The sequence below is a fragment of the Anabrus simplex genome, chromosome 3 (assembly GCF_040414725.1).
Source record: "Anabrus simplex isolate iqAnaSimp1 chromosome 3, ASM4041472v1, whole genome shotgun sequence".
Taxonomy (NCBI): Eukaryota; Metazoa; Arthropoda; class Insecta; order Orthoptera; family Tettigoniidae; genus Anabrus; species Anabrus simplex.
The window spans coordinates 217087033-217100778 of NC_090267.1; the positions used below are offsets into that span (position 1 = coordinate 217087033).

General features: G+C 39.2%; 1 protein-coding gene across 1 annotated transcript in view; it reads left to right on the forward strand.

Annotated features, from left to right (window-relative positions):
• The first annotated feature begins 257 nt into the window (after window positions 1–257).
• LOC136866752 (secretin receptor-like) overlaps window positions 258–13746 on the forward strand; it is a 341576-nt gene continuing 328087 nt past the window's right edge. Inside the window, exon 1 of the mRNA XM_068227043.1 lies at window positions 258–344. The gene's annotated coding sequence lies outside the window, so the exon portion shown is untranslated. The remainder of the gene's footprint in view (window positions 345–13746) is intronic.

Here is a 13746-nt window from a genome sequence, read left to right on the forward strand (position 1 = left end):
TTCGACGGACAAGAAAACCTGGAAACTTTGTCTGTATGATACTTCCCTACATTACTAAGCGGAGATTTCACAAATTTGGCCGCCACAGTTTTCGGCGCAAGTTCCTGGTGATTATTGCGCCTAATAAACTTCAAATGACTTGAAGAGTTCTGGCAGTGCGGTAGAGACGCCTCAAGAAATTTCTGTGTTCATATAAATTTAAAATTTATATTACCGGTAGTCATTCTACATGTGAAGATAACTATTCTGTTTCATTTCAGATATGATTCGACCACCGCGGAATAAACCATCATTATTCCAGACACAATATGGGAATGTATCCATGTAAACTAATTTCAGTGCTGGTAAGTAACGCATTGTGATTATATAAATTAGTGTTTTCTATGGTTATTATTTCTGGAATAGGATGGGCATATTTCATAATGCCAAATTCCTTTGGAATTTTGGCACAGAAGAGTATCTCTATTATGGTGTAATTTATGCCAAAATTTGGTTAAAATTTAAATTTAAGACGGTATAAAACTGCAAATAAATTGTTCACAAAGCTAAAGCGGGTATTGATCGAGTCATTCAGCATGGCATACAACATACCTACTGTTGTAAACAAGGTAAGGTTTACATGAACACAATTTATTTATTTGCTTCACATAAAAATTGACAGGAATAAACATAAAATTGTCTTGAAGCAAGAAGATAATTAAGCTTGAGAGAGTTTCTGTCACTATACACTATGTACACTTTGAATGTATTTACAATAGCTTCTATCTTGAAAAGGTAGTTCGTAGGAATGTTCAGTTCGTGATAGTCGAAAACTATCAGTTTCACTAGCATTGATTACCTAATGGAGTTACTTCTGACTTGAAGTGTCTGAGTTCATGAGCTTGCACTGAAAGTAAGCTACGTTCACAATTAGAGAATCTAATTTGTGTGTCGGAGCCTGAGTGCGATTGGGGATGTGTAGAGTACAGCATCGGGGCTCGACTGGAATGAAGGAACGGGAAATTGGAGCAGTGACCTGAGGTGAAACCTCATACTACCAGAATTCAGTCCACCTGGTCGAGACACATGTTTAAGAGGAGTAGCCTCCGTGTTCGACGTACAGTGTATTCTGGAGCAGGACACCGGGGAGAATCCTGGAGAGTGACAGGCAGGGAGCTCTTTTTATAGTGCACTCGACGGTACAGGCACGCGCACTGAAGGCTGCGCGTCGAGTCTCGAAATATACACGCTGGCGTGCGTGCGACTGGCAGGCGCTGAGCGGAGAGAGCGGAGGACATACAACACCTACCGCTAAACAACGTATCAAATACAGAGTGGCGTGTTCTCTTTGAGGATGTAGTTGGCCAAAGGTTATTGTTCATGTCAGTTACAGTGACACGCCGTCTGTCCAATGCAATACGCGCTCGTTAAGTGAAGTCTGATAATTATCTAATGAGTTGGTCTAATATACAGACAAATTTCTGTAACTCAAATTTTGGATACCTCGAAGGAATTTTAACTTTCCGATGGTATTAAGATGATTTATGTGTTATTTTAGTTCAATCGAATTTTTATTACTCACATTTATCGATAGTTTGAATAATATTTTCAGCCCAGGGTATAAATTATTTTTCTGCAACTCGAAATTGTGCAGGACATTACGGTATGCTTGCTCGATTATTGCCACCTACAACCAGTTTTATTTAACTAACTTGGTGATCCGGACTTATAGCTGTGGCAGCCCAACTGCACGTTCTTGTAGTAGAAACCTGACCTTCAGTCGTCTCTTTTTACGAGAATAAGCATTCTCTAAATTGTTATTGGTGTATTGTTTTACTACACACATGTCTAAACATCTCAACGGGACAGCAGTTTGCAACCACGAGTCGCAACAAAACGTTTTGATTAAAGTATAGGGGTCTACGGAAATTGGGAGTTTCTGACTTAACTGGATAACTCAAGCTCTGTTCAGGACAGTAACCACTACTTTTCAAAGAATTAAGTTTGTAAGAATCCTAAAGTGATTCTATATAATATCTAATTATATTCAAATCCTAGATTTACAACAAATAAGAAGGATGTGTTTTATCGCAGTTCCCTTGTGTAATCTACCTATTCCACTGGGGGTCTGCCAGGAAATATCTCCACCCCTTCGATATGAGAACATGAACTTTAATAGGACCTGCATGTATGCTATAAGTGGGCTTGGTGGATTTATGATGTTAATGTTTGTTAGTCACCTTTCCTTCATCAATTCGTAAATTGGGAGAGAAGATCATTGTAATTTTTTCGTGTTAAAACCGGGTTCCACTGACGAACGCAATATCCAACCCACCGTGACAATCCAGGCCTGCACAACCGGCACTTACAGACTGAAAGTGTTCTGATGTGGCGATTCACGGGTTTGCTACCAAAGGCTAAGTAAACATTGACCATCTCTTTCTAAAAATCAGGTAGAATATTTCATGTATTGTAAACTTACCGTAGCCCGTGAAAACATGACGATCAACGGAGGAAATGTTTAGTGAAGGATTTATATTTAACACATTCTTTGTCGATTGTTGGTACTGTTGAAACTTTAAGGACTTCATATGTTCTCACTCTTAACATTGCAACTTATACCATGAAACCTGCATATCCTAGTGTTTCCTCTTGAGCTTTATTGGCCGTAATACAAAATACCAAGCAAATTGAAAATTGGGGCCGCTTAAAAGAAAATGGAAGTGTTTTATCTGATGGAGTTAAGTCATCTCGAGGAATTATAGATCTCTGCCAATTTTGAATGTTCAGTGCACTGATCATCTGTTGGGAAGCAAAATGGTGGCTATTCCTGTCTAAACTACTAAATTGAAGCAATTTGAATTAAGCGTATACGTGTTTCCAATGCGCACGGTACCATCAATGAAAAATGCATTTTTACATTTGTGTTGTTTTGTTGAGGCACGCCAAGGGTTTCATTATTATTGAAAGTTGCTCCTGGTTTGTTATGGGTACAATGTCAGCCAAATCAGATTTGAAAATTGGCACATTACAGTTTGCTTGTAGTAAAGGTACAGTCCTTCGGGTTTTCATGACAGTAAATTATGACACGGAGGATCGACTCATTTTGCTAACTGCCGGAGAGGAAGAAGTTCACAGCCTTAGTGTTAAAATTACGACACGGAGAAACGGCCTTTTACATTTTTCCGACATCATTTCAAGCTAGCAAATATAGGGAGAGCTACAAAGAGACAGTAACATTGCGCCGAATGCCTTCTTCTCGACTAAGCGAATCTGTAAATGCAACACAACACAGACTGGAATATCTGACGAGCAAGACAGCGCATGCGTGCTTGCCCTCTTCCACCTCCCCACTCGCATCGTATGTCACAGCGTTCAGTTGGCCTTGGAAGTACTGGCGAGCGTTTTGGCGAATCAGAATGCTACGTTATTCTTCAATAACTGAAAAATATACGGCAGGAATTTGTTATGCTTTTAATGGCACTCTGGAAATCTACAGGCCAAGAGCTTTCGTAGGAATGCTTTACGGTGTCAATTAGTTCAGCCGTTCTCTCAAAATCGATGTAACAAAAATCAGTCTAGTGTTTTAAATATATAGATGATAATCGACGCGACGTAATAATGCAAGTGTGAAACCAATCATAACCACTGACAAGCTAAATTATTCTCTATTTTATACCTTTCATACGCAAATAAAATTCACTTGTACAAACGTTTGAAGGATCAACCAGATATTATTTTGAAATACCGTAACGAAAACCACTAAGTATAAAAGATGAAGAAAGTTATGAATAACTGCCAACTTAGAATTTTCGGAGGTGCGTTGGGGACCATTCACAGAAGGCAAAATGCACAAATCTGGCTAAATATACATTTTCCGTTAATATTTATATTTCCCCTGTTTTATTAATTAGTATACAGTGTAATCTTTATCTTAGTTGAAATGGGAAACACTTAAGTGACAAATACGTTGGGGTATATTCAGGGGTTGTGGAAATAAGGATTCAAATAGTCGGGTATTCATCATGAGGGTAAACGGATGAGAGTAATAACATACTGAATGCGGGGCACTTAAGATAGCTAACCTAATTAGTGACTTCCTTGAAAGTAGTACTATTTGGCATAATGAGATGAATGTGAGAGAGGTATTAAACTGGCAGGAATTAATAAGTGATTGCCGGTTATCTGTGATCATTTTGGGTTCAACATTGGAAAGTAATTCTGAATAAGGGTGATAACTCTTTGATTAGGTGGAAAGAAACATCAATCACATCATAAACCATACCACAGCAAAATTTGGGAAAACTGTGAGGGTATAACCTTTAGAGTACAGAGAGAGTCATGAATCAGAATCTGGCTGAGTTGCCTGCTCCTATTAAATGTTAACTAGTTTCATTTGATTCCGAGTGGCTATTTACTAGCCTATTGAATCCTTGTTAGTGGTTCACGAACTCGAAGTTTGAAACTCCAACACACACTACAAAATAGCAAGTTATTATTTTTATTTAAAATCGTATCAGTTGTTTTGAAGTTCACAACCGTTCGCATTCTGTAGTCGTCACGAAATCCCTGAAATAAATATATGGAAGGTCAAAAACAAAACTATCAGACGTGGTTTGTTATCTTAACATGAGCGCAGTTCCAGTCATTATCAGGATAATAGGCTATCCATCTCGCTAGTAAAAGGCTGAAGCAAATTTTGAAGGAATCCTTCATATACTATATACTGCGGTCGATGACAACAAATAAGGGAAATATGAAAAGGAGCAGCTCATAAAAGTCTTAATAGAAACTTCAGTCAGTAAATTTCATCTTCAGCTAACGACCTGCCCCTGCAGCGATAAGAAAATAGACAAGACAAAGACAAAGACACCTCCGTACAGGCCATGAAGGCCCTTGGAGGAGTGGAAGGTAAAGGCTTCCACCATTGTTTACCGCGGCACGTGATGGGATAGAGTGGTTAGCTCTACGTCCGGCCGCCTTTGCCCCCAGGAATTAACCTGGTATTCATTTTTGGTGCAGGCTGAGTGAACCTCAGGGCCATATGCACCTCCGCAAGTAGAAATCTCGTTTCTTAAATTTTACGACTTCCTGACGGGGATTCGAACCCACGTCCTTCCGGGCGAACCGAGTACGCCTTTACCACCCGAAAATAGAAAATATTTTATAAAATGTACAAGCAACGTTGAAATACGCATTCATTAAAAACTGTGTAAGTGAAAAGTAGCAAGAACCAAAATTATTAAAATTTTGTCATTAAGAAGGAAGAATGTTTACTTCACACTTATTTGTTAATACAAGTTGCTCAACGTCGCACCGACACAGATAGGTTGCATGACGACTGTGGGACAGGTCGGGGTTAGGAGTGGCGAGGAAGTGGCCGTGGCATTAATTAAACTACAGCCCCTAGCATTTATCTGTGTGAAAATCAGAAAGCACTGAAAGCCATATTCAGGGCTGGCGATAGTGGGATTCGAACCCACTATCTCCGGATTACTGGATACTGGCCACACTTAAGCGACTGCAGCTATCGAGCGTCAATAAGATATCTGCGAATTTGAGACGCTGACGAGTGGAATACATCCACCATCCCGCTAATTTCGTTCAGAGATCTTAGAGCCTGCATAAACCAAGGGTTCCTGTGTGATTCTGTTCTACACCTGGGTAAGTGAAAGGTGACAGACTGTCGGGTGTTGCGGGAAGAAACATGAATTAGTAGCAACAGGAGTAAATTGGGACAATCAAGGAAATTACCGATACATTTGTGTATTAAACGTGCGTTAACGTACCTGTGTCTAGTTCTAAGAGACTCAATATGCTTCTTCGTACGAAACAAGTCATAATCTATCGATGGCAGCTTGATACCCAAACACTTTTTACTGATCCATTTAGAGAATCTGATCTGGACTCGCTCTAAGGCATTAACTAGGTGTTGCTGTGAAGAGATCCCCACTTCAGAGCAGTACTCTAGACTAGGTCGTATAAGCGAAAAATACCGGGTTTTCAACGGGACAACAGATGTAAAACTCTTGCAATATCTTCTGAGTACGTCTAACGTTTTAAATGCCTTGTTAACTAAATTTAACACATGCTCATTGAAAGACAGACCATTTTGATCAAAAAGAAGTACCAAGATCATTAATTTTATAAACACACTTCACTTCTTAAGCCTTTATGTGATAAGTGAACACATTAACTTGCGATTTTCTCGTGAACGATTGTGGACTGCACTTTGAAATATTTAGGGTTAAATGTCAATTTTTGCACAATCACTAATATTATTTTCAGACTGTAACAATTCACAGTCACTCATCTTTCAAATTACCCTGTAAAGCTTAAGGTCATCGGCATAGAGCAGGTAGTTGCTCGAATGGATTTGTGATGGCAGATCATTAACAAATACAAAGAAACACAAAGGTCCCAGTAGTGAACCTTGTGGAACTCCAGACATAGGCTGATAAGGACGTGAAATGATGCCCTCGTATTTTATTGAATACCTCCTGTCGTAAAGGTAGCATTTAAACCATTCCAGCAAGCTCCCATGAATGCCGTAAGCTGACAACTTTTATCAGAAGAGCATTATGCTGCGCAGAGTCGAAAGCTTTGGAAAAGGCCGTGTACATGGCATCAACCTGCTTGCAATTGTTCAATACGCTAGATAGGAAGTAGGCTTATATAGCAAGATTGGTGTTAGTTGAGCGTTTCTGCACAAAACCATGCTGGTTAATATTAACTAAACCACTGACTGCACTTTACAAAGCTTTGTACACGACTCTTTCCGCTTCTTTGGAAATGAGTGAAAGAAGAACTGCAGGTCTGTAATTGACAAGTAAAGATCTGTTACCTATCTTGAAGACTGGAATAACATATCCTTTCTTCCATTCGGACGGAAAATTGCCTAGTTGCAACTGTATCTTAAAATATCTACAATAAAAATAAAATGGATATCCTGGTGAATTCCTAGCTGATGCTCGCTATAGCAGTAACTAACTAAAGATAACGAGTTCCCTGCCATGCTGAAAAATACGAAAACATAAGCACGTGCTAGGCTTATCTACAAGTTTTAACACATGAATATATCCAGAACTAGGCACGGGGAAAACTCTAGAAGATTAAAGTGTAGTTAGTTGTTAGTAACTTTTATCATATGAACATCAAGTAAATTCTTGGAAAAACCCTAAAATAATTACCTGGTAGTTTTTATCACTCGAACCTATGATGATCATTATTTAGCAATGAGTAATGGAGTCACAACTAGAATGAACAATAATTCGATTATGCAACTTACTGTTTTCATTTTGAAAGAGGTGATCTAAAATAACAAAGGCTTGCTAGTGAATAGTTGCAAAGAGTAGATGATAGATTATACTGATATAAAAGTGTTCTTCCCGCTGTAAGGAAGATAAATGAGCTGTACACTGGGGACGTGTAGCCATTAGTGCATAAAATAACATAAAATAAAAATACCGCTGTACTTCAAAGCGGATTACTAATTGAGAAGCGTTAGGAGATAAGTATTGATTTCAAGGATAAATAAACAGCAAAAGAACTCTGATGCATAGTATTATTCACTGTTGTCTTTCTTTCTACTGTTGATGGTAATGGTGGAAGAAGACAGGTGGATGAAACATAATGACGCTAACATAAAATTAAGTTCCCTTAAAATGTGGAAGTTGGTAATAGGATAATCAAATGAAAGCTAAGAAATATAGGAAGACACACACACACACACCATATTCGTATATTACTTCTGATAACTAAATGCATTAGAATAATCAAATTTTAGGAGACTTGTTATTTAAAATTTTATAACTCCCATGCTTAATTGTAACAACTAAATACAGACGTCAAGGGTCAATACACTGAATAATTGACCATATTTTAATTCACAGGAATGTGACAGTATTAATGTAACCTTATCACAATCACCTAATTCCTGCCCAGCAAAGAAATGATTGTCTAGTCAGTACACCTTAGTATTGTACATCTGCCTTGGTATAATATCGAGACGTGATAGAACTACACAAGTTTATTAGAAAGTATCTTGCACAAATTTTCATTAAAAATTAGGCAAGAAGCCCATTGTTATGAATGGCACAGAACGGAAAGGGGTGCACAAATGTTGACGCCTATTCATCTTTACAATAGCCCACTCAGCCTGGTGTCAGGAAGTGTATTTCTCGTTTTACATAGTCCCCATGCTTATCTATGCTTTTGCATGAACACTTAATCATTGCGTATATCTCTCCGTGAAGGAATGCAAGGACAAGCATCATGATTATTACGGTCGGTTCCTAAGCCTCCTCTGCCTGCAAACTGATTCAGTGGTCCATAAAAACACCTAGTTTCACCATTCCTATGAGAAATACCACGTGTATATCAAATTTGAAACGCTATTTGAAACCGGTATATTCCAGAATTATAGAAAACACGATGGGTTGCATAAAAGTAGGTCGCAAGAGGCGGGTGGATCACACGGTATGTGGCAAATATGCAGGTATCGCTGGAAGATTAATGCAGAAGGCGAAGGCAGTGGTATAACAAACCCTTCACAATACACTGTGCCATTTGTGGGAAGTCGGTGGACATGGCCAGCGTGGTCAATCCCATGATTTGTGTAATACATTTCGTAAGATCTCATGTACTCAAACATCGGCAGTTGAAGTCGTTCTTTCTAAAATAATATCTTGTAATCTTATCTCTCACACCATGCAGTGGTTAGGTAGTTGAGGATTTGGTATTAATATTTCATTTTTTCCTTTAGAACAGAGATTTAAACGGTTCGTGGAACATAATGGTGTTTTCTGCATTTCAGCTAGTAGCCTATATAGAGGCTTATGGATGTGGACATAATGGTACTTGCATCTCTCTTTAGTGATTGGACATAAGGGTCTATGCAACAAGCTTGGCATTGGACGTACGGGTCACTGCAGCAGTCTATGATTTTTAACCTACAAAATAAGCGATATAGCAGGCATTTTTAAGCTCTACGCTTATGTTAATCAGTTCTAAATGGTGTGAAGAAGGAAATATTGATCTTATCTCAGTTTTGATCTTTTGTGGACTTAAGGCTCTTTGCACCTTGGCAACTCAAATCTTTATCTGAAAATGACAATATTTCTCTTCCTCGACTCAAATGTGTTACACAAGGTTATGGCACGAAATGTTTAACAGGTGGACTATCGGCCCCTTGCGACCTAGTTTTATGCAACCAACCGCGTTTACTATAATTCTGAAATACAGTATATCCAAAACGGGTTAGAAGACAGCAGGAATCGTGAGCGCCAACATTAATTCCTCACGGGAACCACGAATGAACCCATAAAACGAGCACAGATACGAAGAACACGTACCTTACAACAGGAGGCGCACATAAAGGCCAGGAATAGGTAGCATATAAGTTGGAAACTGCCTGCTACATGTCAAGCCAACAGCTTACTTGGTAGGGGCGCGGTTGGAGATGTGATATTGGACAATGCTCACGGTTACGGAGATTCAATTCCCAGGCAAGTATTATTGTGTTACCTCTAATTGCCTGGGATGTTGCAAGGTTGCGTAAATAACAGTTTCCACACACTCTTTTGTTTATTTGGCCGTATAAAGGACCGTTGGTATCGTACCATGAGGTATGGAACTAGGTTGGACGAAGAGGTGATGGTCTGTGGCTAAAACACAGACCATTTAGCTACGTCTACGTGTTCCAAGCCTCACAGGACACAAGCAGGGCAAAGTTTGCTCATTGGAACGGTAACAATATCCAATGGCAGGTAGATATGCAGCTTATTCATTGCTTCGTGGTGTATTCCAGCGACGATTATGTGGATATATTATTTATCTATCGAGAATCTAGACTGAATGCTTACCTGGCACAACACCTGTATCAATAACGCTTTCAGAATAGATGACAACCGACAGGCATGGCATTTCGTTGTCTAGAAAGAGGTATGAGAGCTATCTCGTCCCTGGGAAGGACACAGCCTGTTCGAGATCATCCCGTGACGCCTGCTCACAATGAAGGGGTTCTGTTGGATGCCATCCGGCATAACCCTCACACTAGCACAAGGGACCATTGTACAGGAGACTAACATCACTATTGTCTACTCACTGGTTTCACCCATACCATCTGCGCGTACACCAGGAGCTCCATGGTCATGATTTCAAAGCCCAGGTGGAGTTCTATCATTTGACTCTACAGCATGTGGACACTAAGCAAAGTAAACTCGTGTCCTTATTCCGAGATGGTGCAGCTCTTTTCAGGCACACCATGTGACTTGTGACGTAAGCGAACTTCTTCGAAGCAGCTCCATGCTTCCTTTCTTCCAGGACATTCCTTCTGTCCTCCTATAAATTTCTGAACTGTTTCCACGAAAGTTATTATTGCTCCGGTTCTTGAAATTAATGACCAAATCAATAAAAAGCAAATAAAAAACGAAAATTTAACAACAGCAGATACTACATACATAAATGACGAACAATAATACAACCAAATTTGGTAATACCGTCAACTTCGCTACTCTGATTGTCAGCTGTAATGTGGCATTTTCAACTAAAGCCTAGCAAACGGATAATAGAATAATTGCACGGTCACGTACGGGAAACATTATTGTGCGTGGATAATTTCTTTTCAATACAGATTATTCTGTAGCTAAGTTGATTTGAAAAGAAGAAGTAACTGGGACGTATTTCAACCTCAGATTTTTCTTGAGGGATTTAAGGTTAAAAAATGAAGGATATGAAATGCCTGCTTGAAACGCACTTCGCAGAAAACTGGAAAATGTTAGAAGTGTGGAAATTTTAAGGGATACACTGACTAGTCAGGATGAACATGAACGGTTTGGTGATAATGACACAGTTCCACATCTAGAAGAAGATGTGGATGATGACTTATTAGCTGTAGCTAATGTCTGATATCTAAGGAGCCCCCAGCCCATTGCTGCATAACTATTTCATGGTAACCATAAATTCAAACTTTCCCGACACTTGCAAACATAAACGCAAACGAAACAAAATTATATAATACACATTTCAGTATTAGTGAAAATCATCGAATAAAATTACTTCAAATTTCTAGAGTTTTCTGAGATCAATCATCACCATCACAGTCTAAGAAATCATCGGTTTCCATATAGATATGGAGCTGGCCAACCTAATTTGAAAAATGGCTTTGTAGATCTGTCAGGTCTAAACAAGTATTGCATCGGGAAGGTGTTCATGTATGATTGAGCCTAGTGTGGTGGAAGATTTTGCGGAGTGCTTGTAAAGCCTCCTCCGCAAACTTCCCTACGGAAAACTCAGAAGTCTTTAGTATATCTACCCCATGTACAAGCACCTTGGATAAACTACTTGCAATATAACACCACTTGTACAATATTAGGTACAATTATTGGTATCACACGTAAGAACTTTAAAGTTGTATGTGCCATTAGAAGCTAACCGTAAAATCACTGCTAAGTTTCTAATAAGAGTTTCATAAATGCCTGTTATTTCAGAAGACTTTTTAGCATGAGCATCACCTTCTGGCCGTTTTTCCATCGTTGGAGGACCTAAAGCCTTGTTTGGGTTTGTCAACAACAAGACCCGTTTTATCTATAAACCAATTTTGGATTATCTATGTTCTTTCTCAATAACATTCTTTTTTCTGTACCCTAACCTGCCAGGATTTTGAAGGACAGACGATACGTAATATGCAATAAAAGTTCAAAAGTTCTTATCATGGTGTGAAGTGGAGAATGACGAAGTAAAATGAGGGCTTCATTTGCAGGCTTTTCTCAAAGTTCAGTTGAATACATATCAGCTGGTTTTGCGCAACAAATGAAACAATTTAAGGTTGCGTTGGTTACACACACGCTTTCAACTAACATAGTTGAATGCAAATCGAAAGTTACATCTAACGTACAGTTAGCATTGGTCAAGATAAAGTTCACAAGTTTCTCTGTACGAGTGTTCAGGTAACATTCTTCTCGTAAAGCCAACTCTAGCGAATCTTTAGAGAAAATGAATCTAATAGATCTGTAGTATGATAATGATCCTGGACGATCGTTACACCACAGAACTGTTCCGGATAATTACACCAGTCAACTGAATAGGGACGAAGGCAATCGAAGACATGTGTTCATCCGTATATTTGAGATCAGAATCATTTAATTTCCGTTTGTAAATACTGTGACCACCACTACCATCAAATCTCCATTTACAGTTCAATTTCGCTGTTACATCAGTTAACACAGCATTTTACTATGCGCTAATTTAAAGCTACAGTAATATATACAGGTTGATTTATATAGTGTATTCGTTAAATACAATTTTGGGTACACTCGTGAATTACTTGTAACTATTTTTCTTAAACATACGCAACCCAATACGAATAAAATGACACTTGGTCTTATATTACAACAACAATAATAATAATTATTATTATTCTCGTGTCAGATACATAAAAAAAGAAAACAGTTACAATAATTTCAAGTAACATTTAAATAATCTTGGACCAATACAACGCTACTTCGAGTCCTCTCTTCGTAGCTCGATGCAGGTCATCTTGCGTGCACAAAGATGGACACAGCGGACACTGAAGCATATGCTGGATGGTTTGATCTTCTCCGCAGTCACACTTGGTGTTGTCGCCATTGATGAAGCCCCATCTCGCCAAATTAACTTTGGACCTTCCCACTCCTGATCTCAACCTATTGAGAGATTTCCAGATTGTCCAGCTCTCATTGCAACCGGCTGGCAAACGTTCCTCAACCGCCATCTGCTCAGAGCCTTGGGGGATCTTCGTCTTCCATAGCTGTATCCTTGCCTTCTCAGCTGGTGCTATAAGTTCCTGAGATGTTCGTAGGAAGCTCTTCCTAGATTTCAGTCTCTGTACTGGAAGCTCATGTGCATGCAGCAGATGAGTACTTTCGTGCTTAACCTTTTTCCTTTCCTTATTTGCAGCTACTTCTCTTCGCACACCGGGTGGTGCTATCCCTGCAAGACGATAGAGTTTTTCAGTTGGAGTAGACTTTAGACAACCTGTAACAAGTCTGCAGGTCTCATTAAGTTCTATGTCTACCTGTTTGGCATGAGATGAATTGTACGAAACAGGGCAGGCATATTCCGCTGCAGAATAACATAGTGCCATGGCGGAAGTACGAATAGTTTTTGGTTGACTGCCCCATTCTGATCCAGATAATTTACGTAGAAGATGATTCCTGGTGGAAACTTTAAGTTTAGTGTTCATGCAGTGTTTCTTGAATGTAAGAGCTCTATCAAGCGTCACTCCTAGGTATTTTGGAGTTTCACAGTATCGTAACTCAACACCTGACCACACTATATGCAGCTTACGATGAGCTTCCCTATTTTTCAGATGAAAAGCACAAACTTGTGTTTTCATAGGGTTAGGCCTTAACTGGTTTGCCTTGTAATAGGATGACAAACTTTCGAGGGCGATGGTTACATTCCTTTCCACTGTCTCAAAGTCTGTACATTGCGTTGTCAGAGCAAGATCATCAGCATACAATAATAATAATAATAATAATAATAATAATAATAATAATAATAATAATAATAATAATAATAATAAGGAGCCTCCGTGGCTCAGACGGCAGCGTGTCGGCCTCTCACCGCTGGATACAGTGGTTCAAATCCCGGTCGCTCCATGTGAGATTTGTGCTGGGCAAAGCGGAGGCGGGACAGGTTTTTCTCCGGGTACTCCGGTTTTCCCTGTCATCTTTCATTCCAGCAACACTCTCCATTCTCATTTCATAGCATATACCAGTCGTTAAT